Source organism: Eleginops maclovinus, chromosome 2 (genome assembly GCF_036324505.1).
Source record: "Eleginops maclovinus isolate JMC-PN-2008 ecotype Puerto Natales chromosome 2, JC_Emac_rtc_rv5, whole genome shotgun sequence".
Taxonomy (NCBI): domain Eukaryota; kingdom Metazoa; phylum Chordata; class Actinopteri; order Perciformes; family Eleginopidae; genus Eleginops; species Eleginops maclovinus.
In genome coordinates this window covers 28,701,414-28,713,390 of record NC_086350.1, presented here as the reverse complement: position 1 = coordinate 28,713,390, position 11,977 = coordinate 28,701,414, and positions in this window count along the sequence as shown.

The following is an 11,977-nucleotide window of genomic DNA, read 5'->3' as shown; positions in this document are numbered from 1 at the left end:
GCAGGAGGTGTTAAGTTATCTTTGGGAAAATGCTCCACTATTCCAATTCTCACCTGTCTGGGGGAACAGAACCTTCACACCAGGTAGATAGAATCGGAGGATGAAACCTTCTTTTATAGTCACATACATGCACACAGCAAAGCACACTCCTCTGCATTTAACCCATCCTAGTACTAGGAGCAGTGGGCAGCTATTGTGCAGCGGTGAACTGGGACCTCTCTAAGTAGCAGTCCACTTTCCATATTTTTTCAAGTCTGTTCGGGGACTTGACCTTGGTTTTAAGTTATGGGCAGACAGAGGTATCAGTAAGATTTCAGATCTGTATGAGAATGATAATCTTTTAAGTTTTACTGATCAAGCAAAAGTTTAACATTGAGCCTAAACATTTTTTCAAGTACCTTCAGATAAGAACATTCATAACAAAGACACAGAACTCTGTAAATCCTCTTTCACTAAATTCTTTGGAAAGGACAGTTCTGAACCATTATGGAGCAGCTGGATTAATCTCAACGTTTTATCAGATTATCATAGATGCAGCAAAGGAATCTTCAGAGGATGAAAGATTAGCATGGTGCTCAGACCTCAATGAAGAGATCACGGTAGAAGAGTGGCAAGATATATGTCTCCAATGCTAAACAATAAATACAAGGTTCAAAATCCTCCAGGTTGATGAGAATATACTTTACCCCAATACACCGGACACTTGTGTCAAATGTGGTACACATAAAGGTAGTTTGTTTCACTGCCTCTGGGAATGCACCCTCATTCAAGATTTTTGGAAAGAGGTTATTACAATTGTGTCCATATTTATCAAGGAACAACTTCCACTCTGTCCCAAGCTTTGTATTTTTGGATGTTTCCCAGCAAGCTGTACGCTTAGCAATAGCAGTAAGAAGATGGTCATATTCAGTCTTCTTGAAGCTAAACGAATGTGGGTTGAGGGGCTACTGCAATGCCTTGCCTTAAAAAACTGACATATGTTATTAAAGGGAAATATAATACATTTGTAAAGATATGGGGCTCATTTATGGAATTTCTGGAGGGGGACGATTTCATGACAGCTTTGTAGTCTACTGTTCTTGTTTTGTTTTGTTCAATGATCACATTATGAAGGAACACTTGTATGTGGGATACAAATGCTGTCTACCTGTGTATGTACATGCCTGCAAAAGGTCTTTTCTTTTATTCTTTTCTTTCTTTTTAAACCACGATGAGTAACAGATAGTTACCAAACAAGCTATGCACCACTAATATCTGAATATTTCGAATTTTTTCAAGTGCCTTTTTATACTTATTGACGTGCCTATTTATGTGTTTTGTTTTGTGTCTTTGTATTGTGTTGTAAGAAAAGAAAAAAGACAATAAAAACATGTGTCAAAAAAAAAAAGAAAAAGAACAGAGACATTGTATGTATTATATATACAGTGATGGGCAAGTTACTTCCAAGTTTCAAGTTTCAAGTTTCAAGGTTTTATTGGTCATATGCACAGCAGATACAGCGTATATGTTGGCAATGAAAATCTTATGTCGCGTGCTCCTCCAACAACTCAACATACATGGTGCAAAAGATAAATAAAATAGTGAAAAAGAGAGAAGAATATTTACAATAACAACAATAAAGATTTGAGGATGTGAAATATATACATATGTGGAATACATTGAGAGTATTTAAACACTTTACACTGTTGAATGAGGAGGTATGGACAGATGCATATATTATGTATAACAGATGTATATGGCAGATATGTATAATATATAGATATGTGTACTATAAACAGATATGTATAATATATAGATATGTGTACTATAAACAGATATGTATGGCAGATGTGTATAATATATATATATATATGTATGTGTGTACTATAAACAGATGTGAGTAGACATTCACACAGCTCAGGAGTTCAGTAGTCTTATAGCCTGTGGTATAAAACTGTCTCTGAGTCTGGTGGTCTTGGTCCGGATGCTGCGGTACCGTCTGCCAGACGGCAGCAGACAGAACAGATTGTTGCTGGGGTGATGGGGGTCCTTTAATATCCTACCGGCCTTCTTCCTACACCGCTGGGTGTAGAGGTCCTCCATGGATGGCAGCTCCGTCCTGGTGATGTGCTGAGCAGTTTTCACCACCCTCTGTAGAGTCTTACGGTTGAGGGCGGTGCAACTGCCATACCAGGCGGTGATGCAGCCAGTCAGGATACTCTCGATGGTGCACCTGTAGAAGTTGCAGAGTATCCTGGAGTCCATGTTGAACTTCCGCAGCCTGCGGAGGAAGAAGAGCCGCTGTCGAGCCGTCTTGGATATGACCCTGGTGTGATGTGTCCATGTCAGGTCCTCACTGATGTTAACCCCGAGGAACCTGAAGCTGCTGACTCTCTCCACAGGAGTCCCGTCGATGGTGATGGGTGTGTGTTCCAAAATGTAATACAGAACATATGACTTACTGTCTTTTTAAAGTAATAAGTTACATTACATTATTACTGTCTCTGAACTGTAATGTGTTACACTACTTTTGCGTTACGGTACTTTGAGTTATTTTCACCAAAATAACCACAAAAGTAGCCTCTGCACGGCCCTGTAACCTGCTGTATATGAACGAGTCTCTATCGCAACGTTAGCTCACCTTGTCATTGGTGTGTTAACGGGCATTTTGCTGACAAGCTTTCGAAAAACTGGCGATTCCACAGAGGACAGAGGCTGCAGATCTTCAACACTCTGCCACGAGTCTCTGAACTTCTCAGGGTTCAAGCAGCAGACCCAGAGAAAGTTACCTTCTGTTGCTTTGACTCAGTGCACTCCTGTCTTTTTCTTTTCTTTTCTCCGAGCCTGCAGCTCTGCATTGTGAGCCTGCAGCTCTGCATTGTGAGCCTGCAGCTCTGCATTGTGAATCTGTTTCTGCAGCCCTCTTAACCTATAGTAAGCAGACTTACTGAGTCACTATTCTACCTGCACAATTATTTCTCTGGTGTCGGAATGTCTCGTGATGTTTGTGAATTCTTAGAAACAAAACACCACATCATGTCGGGTTAAAATGTGTTGTAACTGTGTTACTGAGAATTCTAACGGATGTTATATTACCCACATTTCAGACGGAATGTGTTGTATTACTGCGTTACATCGAAAAGTAATACATTACTGTAACTCTGTTACGTTTGTAATGCGTATAAAACAACTCTAAGTCCCTCCTGCAGACATCCTGCTGAACACACAGACACACAGAGGTGCTGCGGATGGGATTCAGCTCACCGACTGTATATTGCGGACGATAGGTTGGGACGTGTCACGTGGAAGGGACGTTGCCACGAGTTCAATGTAAAGCCAGCCCACATTTTGGTTATTACGTCATAAGGACAGCAAATCTGGATCAGCTCGTTTGTACCCCCGTTTTTAGAGATGTGGGTAAGGAGGAAAACAGAGAAGGTTGTATTTTCTGACACTTTGTGAATCTCCTTTCACACCGGGGACACATAATTATGTATGAAAGACATCAAAAACTGCATTTTGCATAATAGGGGACCTTTAAATGTGTTACTTTGTGCCAGTTTTCATTTATTTACTTCTGTTGATGGCCAGCTAGGGTGCTGAACGAAGACATCTAAATCTGGATACGTCCAGAAAACAAAAAATAAAATACAGAAACAATATATCAGGAAAATGCTATAAATAAAGACTTGAAGATCCGATGAGCTACAGCACATGTTGCGCATGCTAGACACAACTGAAAGTAAACATATGCACATGTGGAGCTGCATATGGAGATAGAATGACAAAAGGACTGTGCCTTTGCTCTGAGGTCTGCTATTAATTAGATGAAGGGGGGGGGGGGGGGTTCAGAGTGAGACACTGCTGAATGGCCCTCCACAGCTCATTACATGGTGTCCAATAAGAGCGCCGCACAGTGACTGCTGTTTATTTATACACAGATGGAAATGGCAGTGTGGGCAGCACACAGTACTGCTGCAGGGGGTCCCCGTCACCACGCTCATACTGACTATGATATACAAACAGATATATGCAAAGTGTCTCTCACACACACAAAGAGAAATGCCAAGGTGTGCAGTAAAGCCTAGTCTCTGAACTGAATCTATGAAATCTTAACTGCTGCAACAACAAGTTTTTATTTTTTTCATAAAGTCTATTTGATGATCTTACATTTAAAATGCTTTTTGGAGATTTGTGGTTTTTCCGAGGCTTTCCGTCAAAGCAGAGGCTAGGGATACCTGCTTTTAATCCCACCTTCATTTAGACAACCAACTGGATTTTGACCATAATTGTTCGTCACCTACATTATGTACTACACATGTTTCAGGAGGATTCCACTAAAGCAAGCACCAGAGAACCCGGACCATATAAAATTCCTTCCATTTGTGCAAAAGCAATAACACATCCTATGGAAGAGTGTCGGGATTTGGGAAAGGACCAGGGGTGAAAGTAGTTTTCATTTCTTACAGGTGCTACAATGTCCGGTGTGTCACTCACTGTATTATTTTTTAACTCCGTCTTACCCGGGGGGGGGGGGGGGGGGGGAAAAACTAAAAAAAATATTTTAAAAAATCAAAGTAGGCCTAATTGTCTTCTTCAGGGTGCTGGTGAGCCATGCCACATGAACAATTCAAAATGGTGGATTCCCTCCATCCAAACATATTAAAAACACATTCCAGATTAGTAACTTGACTGAAAAATACAAAATGGTAGAAACAAAAAAATATATATAAAAAATACAAGTAGGCCTAGTTGTCATCTTCAGGTTGCTGGTGAGCCATGCCACATAACATGCAAAATGGTGGATTCCCTCCATCCAAACAAAATATTTAAAACAAATTCCAAACAGGGCTGAAGTAGTTGTCCTCTTCAGGGTGCTGGCGAGCCATGCCAGATGTGGAATGTGCTGCTCTTCTCCCTTTGGCAAGCCAGGTCTTCACATATGGCAAAGGATTCCACTGGTTGGTTGGGGGGCCAACTGTACTGATGAAGAGAAGGTTTGCAGCATTTTTGGTCGTCAGTTTGCTCCTGTACTCAGTAATGATATTGTTCATCGCGCTGAACCCCCTCTCACAGTCTGCATTACTTGCTGAGAGGGTGTCTACTGCTATGCACAACTTTTTCATGTTGCTTGGAATGCTTCTCCCCCCACTTGCCTTATATTCAACAAATCCAAGGTGTGTTGTTTTCTCATTTACATGTAGAGTATGACACAAAGCCCTCACCTCATCCTCTCCATGTCTGGGATTGGCATGATCCCATTTCTTTGGGTCAAGGGCTGCCATTTGGTTCATCAGTGTGGTGTAACTTTCTTTTCTTTGAGCTGCAACACTGGCCTGTGCTCTGTTGGCTGTGGTTGTGAAGAGCCTCTCATTCAAACTGTCTGCCACTGCTTGGATGAACTTTGATGCATCAATGATGGGGGACCTGCCGACTTTTAAATCTTCTTCCTTGAATTTCATGTCTTTCTCGGCCTGACTTGCCTCAACTGCATGCTGTCCTGGGTATGTGATAAGGCTTCCTATCCTCTTGGTGTATGTTAGCATGATGTCATGAGCTTTTGGCAGAGTGATCCCCCTGTTCTGAAGTATCTCAGAGAGATTCTTCAGTTCCATCAGCCATCAGAGCAAGATTTTTCACAAAGTTGATGGAGCACAACTTAGAGAGCAAGCCTTGAAATTTGGCCCTCTCTCTGCCATCTTTTGTGCGGTCTTCTGATGCTTCACGGAAGTGCTGTGCCAGTGCTCCATAGGAATACCAGACTGCATTAACAGCTCGCCATGAGGAGGCCACCCATCGGACATTGAAGACTCTTACGATTCTTCTCAATGTGATATGGAGATTGTGGGCGCACTCACTCAGCTCCCGCATGCTTTTTGGGGACTGGCAGTATAATGTGTACAGGGCATCAAGGAACGCCTGGAAGTCCTTTGTCCCTCCAGTGGCTTCCAATGCCTGAGCCACCGCCAGCTCCAGCCTATGATTCAGGCAGTGCCATAGAACTATATTTGGGAAGTCATCTTGGAGCAGCTTCCCAACGCCTGACTTCACTCCCAGCATCACATTGGCCCCATCACTGCAAAATCCAATAAGCATCTCCTGCAGGAGCTCCATTGTGAAGCCATTGTTGAGGAGACAGTGCATTATCTTGCCTTTGATGTGAGCAGCAGACAAATTGTCCAGCTCAATCAAATCTAAGGGAAAAGCAATGGGCTCCATCTCGCCGTCAATGCTGGCCTTTAAAAACACAATCAGTGTCGATTTGTGCCCCACACTGGTTGACTCATCAGCCAACACAGTAATTTTACTTTTATTTTCAATTATCCTCCTCACAATTTGATGTTTCATTTGAGTTGATACATGGTCAATTATGTCAACACAGACTGTCTTGCTGTGCAGAATGCGACCTAAATTGAGTGAATTTGCTTCTTGAAGATCAATTAATTTCTCAAAATCTGTAAAAGGCTTGTCATGTTTGGCAACAAAATAAGCGGTCCTGAACACTTTGGCAGTGGCCTCAAACGCAGACTCCTGGCTGGTGGCATTCATGTTTAAAAGGATCTCTTTCTGTGCAGTTTTAAGAATCTTAACAGCTTCATTGTGGGCTGCAGATTCTCTGTGCTCATGAATTTTTTTGCGGAGAGATGACAGCTGCACGGTCCTTGAATGGCCACATGGGGCGATATTCCCCTCTGCCCAATTGCTTACTATATTAACACCTCGAGATGCGCTGACACCAAGGCCCTTAACATCACGGCATGAGATGCAGCCAAGCATGCCATTTTGGGCATACAACCATTCGTTTTTTGTTCTGAACTGTTCAAATTGCTCCTTTGACCAAACAGGGGGGTAAGCGGTAGACCTACTTGCAGCAGGCCCAGCATCACTTGTTGACGGTCCTGCACCTGCAACGTTACTCTCATTCACACTTGCGTTCTCATTCACTTCCTTCGCGCAAGGGACTGCATGCACCGAGCCATCTGTTTTTCTGACTTTTTCCTGATTTTCATTTTCAATAACTCGGTCCTTTCTTTTAAATAGCTCGGTTATTCTTTTCTGCATTCTTTTATCTCTCCGTATCACAATGCTTTTCTTCACAGCACGCACTTCCTCAATCAGCTTCTGAAAACATTCCCATATATTGGCTGTCTAGTTGATACACTGTAAATATTTTAACACGTGATAATGTAAATATTACAGGGAGTGAGAGGGCTCATATGAATACTTTTTAGGGTGTCAGGAAAACGCTTGCTTACTTAACAAAGCATGCTCACATTTAAATCACAAGCTTACGGTCCTGTAGCCCACTAAAGCGGACGCTCTGCTCAGCTGTGCCCCCGTTACAAACAGCGTGAACAGCCTATTTGAAGAAGAGTAATTTATTATTTGTCCGAGTAGAAGACATGTCTCAGTATGCCACCCAATCACAAAAACATGAAGTTTTTGAAAAGCCGATTTAACATTTCGCTGACAGTTTTAAAGACGAGAGTCGAGACGACTTCATTCACTAGAACTAACTGCGGAGCAAGCGCGGGCAGGAGATGGAATCAAACGGAACGCAAGCTCCAGAAAGGCACCAACAGAAAGACCAAAATATATGGGATATTTGCAGACGTTTTGAAAACTGATTACCATAGGCTACTGGATGGCTTTCCCATTAGTACAATTTAGTACCATTATTTCCAAATATTTTTTGTTGGGGTCTGAATAGGGGTGGATTTGAAAGCGTCAGTCTATGCAATTGGAAGCTGCGCACGCAGGAGATCCTTTGACTAATGACTATTTTAAGCAAGCCAAGCTGTTATCTTCATCGGAGCTGGTCAAAAATGACATATTGTGGGTAGCCTAGATATGTTTTCTTCTTAAAAGGCGTGCGTTACTGCATTTTTTGGATTTAAAAAAAAAAAAAAAATGTATTCAACATAATAAACCCTTATCATCAAATCTTACCGGTGCGCCGCACCGCCGCGAAATCTTTTACAGGAACGCAGCACCGCCTCGCACCGGCTTACTTTCACCCCTGGAAAGGACCCAGGTGCAGAAGCAATACAGGAGGCAGGGGTTTGAATGTAACAAAGGGCAAGCTTTTATTTATAAAAAGCTGTTAACAAAAATGCAGACAAAAGGTAAAACAAAGGAAAAGTATCAAATTAAAACACGGACAAACCAGTGGAAGCGGGAGGGCTGAAAAAGGGGGATCCAAAAGGGTTCAGGGAACAGGCAAACGACAAACAACGACGACGACGCGACAAAGAACACAAAGGAAAGACCAGACTAAATACAGAGGATGGTAATCACAAGACAAGAAACAGCTGGGAAGGGGGAGGTGGAACACGGGGGCAACAGGTGAGCACGATCAGACAATCAGACAGGAGGGAAACTAAAGACAGGAAGTAAAGCAGACAACACAGGAAGTAAATAAGACAAGACAGGAAGTGACAAAACAAGACACATTTCAAAGTAAAACAGTAAACTAAAAATACAGAAACTGAGATCCTGACAGAAGAGGGTCATTTGGTTGCAGCCATTGTTGACCAGTGGCTTTTACACATCTCCATACTGCCCTACAGTTCATGTGCCGACTGCATGTGCATGTGTGATGTGCACGTCGCACACAGAATCACAAGAGGCAGTGGTTCAGTACTTAGGAGCTTGGACTTTGGACTGAAGGGTCTCCGTTTCACATCCCGAGACCAGAAATACCAGACCAAGAAATACAGAGTGTGGACTGATACTGAGGAACTTGTTCACCTCCTGGGCCACTAGCGAGGCCCTTGAGCAAGGTTTCAAGGTTTCAAGGTTTTATTTGTCATATGCACAGCATATACAACATATATGTTGGCAATGAAAATCTTATGTCCCATGCTCCTCCAACAACTCAACATACATGGTGCAAATAATAATAAAATAGTGTAAAAAGAGAGAAAAATATTTACAATAACAACAATAAAGATTTAAGGATGTGAAATATATACATATGTGGAATACATTGAAAGTATTTAAATACTTTACACTGTTGAATGAGGAGGTATGGACAGATGTATATATTATGTATAACAGATGTATATGGCAGATATGTATAATATATAGATATGTGTACTATAAACAGATATGTATGGCAGATGTGTATAATATATATATATATATATATATATATATATATATATATGTATATATGTATGTGTGTGTACTATAAACTGATGTGAAACTGATGTGAGTAGACATTCACAGAGCTCAGGAGTTCAGCTGTCCCTGAGTCTGGTGGTCTTGGTCCGGATGCTGCGGTACCGTCTGCCAGACGGCAGCAGACAAAACAGATTGTTGCTGGGGTGATGGGGGTCCTTTAATATCCTACCAGCCTTCTTCCTACACCGCTGGGCGTAGAGGTCCTCCATGGATGGCAGCTCCGTCCTGGTGATGTGCTGAGCAGTTTTCACCACCCTCTGTAGAGTCTTACGGTTGAGGGTGGTGCAACTGCCATACCAGGCGGTGATGCAGCCAGTCAGGATACTCTCGATGGTGCACCTATAGAAGTTGCAGAGTATCCTGGAGTCTATGTTGAACTTCCGCAGCCTGCGGAGGAAGAAGAGCCGCTGTCGAGCCGCCTTGGATATGACCCTGGTGTGATGTGTCCATGTCATGTCCTCACTGATGTTTACCCCGAGGAACCTGAAGCTGCTGACCCTCTCCACAGGAGTCCCGTCGATGGTGATGGGTGTGTGTGCTTCTCTCTGCCTCTTCCTGTAGTCCACAATCAGCTCCTTTGTTTTGCTGACGTTGAGATGGAGGTTGTTGTCCTGGCACCAAGATGTCAGGGTTCTGACTTCCTCTCTGTACGCCGTCTCGTCGCCGTCTGTGATCAGGCCGATGACGGTCGTGTCGTCAGCAAACTTGATGATGGTGTTGGAGCTGTGTGTGGCCACGCAGTCGTGCGTGAACAGGGAGTAGAGGAGAGGGCTGAGCACACAACCCTGAGGGGCTCCGGTGTTGAGGGTCAAGGTGGAGGATGTGATGTTCCCCATCCGCACTGCCTGGGATCTGCCCGTTAGGAAGCTCATGATCCAGTCACAGAGGGCGCTGTTGAGCCCAAGGTCCCTGAGCTTAATGATGAGCTTGGAGGGCACAATGATGTTGAATGCTGAACTGTAGTCAATGAACAGCATTCTCTCATAAGTGTTCCTCTGGTCCAGGTGGGAGAGGGCAGTGTGGAGGGTGAGGGAGATGGCATCATCCATGGACCTGTTTACCCTGTAGGCAAACCGCAGGGGGTCCAGTGAGTCAGGGAGGGAGGAGGTGATAAAAGTTTTGACTAACCGCTCAAAGCACTTCATGATGATGGAGGTGAGTGCAACTGGGCGGTAGTCATTGAGGCAGATGGGTTTTGTCTTTTTGGGGACAGGGACAATGATGGACTCTTTAAAACATGTGGGGACTACAGACTGGAGCAGTGACCTATTGAAAATGTCACATCATCAAACACATCTGCCAGCTGAACTGCACACACCTTGAGAGCACGGCCAGGGATGCCATCAGGTCCAGGAGCCCTGTGTGTGTTGATCCTTTTCAGAGATCTACACACATCTGCACTGGTTAAAACCAGTGAGCAGGGATCCTGGGCCTTCTGTGCCTCCACAGCCGGGGGCCTCTCAAAGCGTGCATAAAATGTGTTCAGTTCATCTGGGAGAGATGCAGACACTTCCTCAGCACCACTCGTTGTCCTTTTGTAGTCTGATATTGTTTTTAGTCCAGACCACATATTTCTGGCGTCGGAGCCCTTGTAGTTCGACTCCACCTTGTCCCTGTATTGTCTTTTCGCACTGCTAATAGCTCTCCGGAGTGCATACCTGGAATTCCTGTACTCATCCAAATCAACGCTGCTGTGCGCGGTGGCCCGTGCTTTAAGTTTAGCTCGGACCTCGCCGTTTATCCAGGGCTCTCTATTTCGGCAGGACTTTCTTCATGTTGGCTCTGTTAAAATCCCCGGCCACAATAAATGCGGCCTCTGGCCGAGAAGTCTCTGTCCTGTCGATAATAAAGGGCTCATTATACTACTCCATAGTTATCCGTCAATCCGACTCCATGGTCACTTAGAGGCTCATGAACCTTTCGAAGTTCTCCATGGGGATGTCGGATACGCAATGCAATTCACCACCCAATCAGTAGGCATCGCTACGCAAAATGACCTAATCTCACGACGTCTATCGTGAAAGTTGTTGATTGTTTATCTTCCGGCTTCCGTTCACTGTGTGGAAACACAGTGAACAATGGCCAGGTATCTCTGTTATAGCACTGGCGATGTGTAAAAAGCCTACAGTTACAATGACAGAAGAAACGGTCAATTGTATTTATCACATTCAAAATGCAGGCACATTTATCATGTATTTTCTCATATGTTTTGCAAAATGAATGAGTTGTCCCTCTCTGATCACAGCCTACTGCTAGTGTGGAAACTCGCCTTCACAATGTTAACAACCAGTTACCTTATCGTCTACCGACCACACACTCACAACCCTTGCGGTCTCCGCGAGTCTCCGTATCCTCGACGTATAGTTAGGAATTTTGGCTGGCACACGCAAGGCTATGGTGAGTGTCTCCAGGAGGGTTTCCAACGACAGATAGGGCTCTCCGTAGCCTTTGACGGATGACCATAAATTAGCCTTTAAAGAGGGACAGTGAATTGAATCAATAAAGGTCCATCTTAATCTTAAATTTAGTGCAAGTTTACACTAGCTTAACACTTTAACACGACATCACACATATCCAAGAAAAGTTCACAAAGAGTGACATAAAAAATAAAAATAATAATGTAAGAATCAACAACTTGAATCAACATTCTGACGGTTCTAGGCAAATATAAGAACAGCACAATAAACCATCTCTGTTCGACACAAGACAAAGGGCTATGACCTGGTCAGGAAGGTTGTCCTTGGTGTCTATGGGTACATTCTATATGGCCAACCTAGACAAAACACAGAATTAGTATTTCAAGACTGCTCAT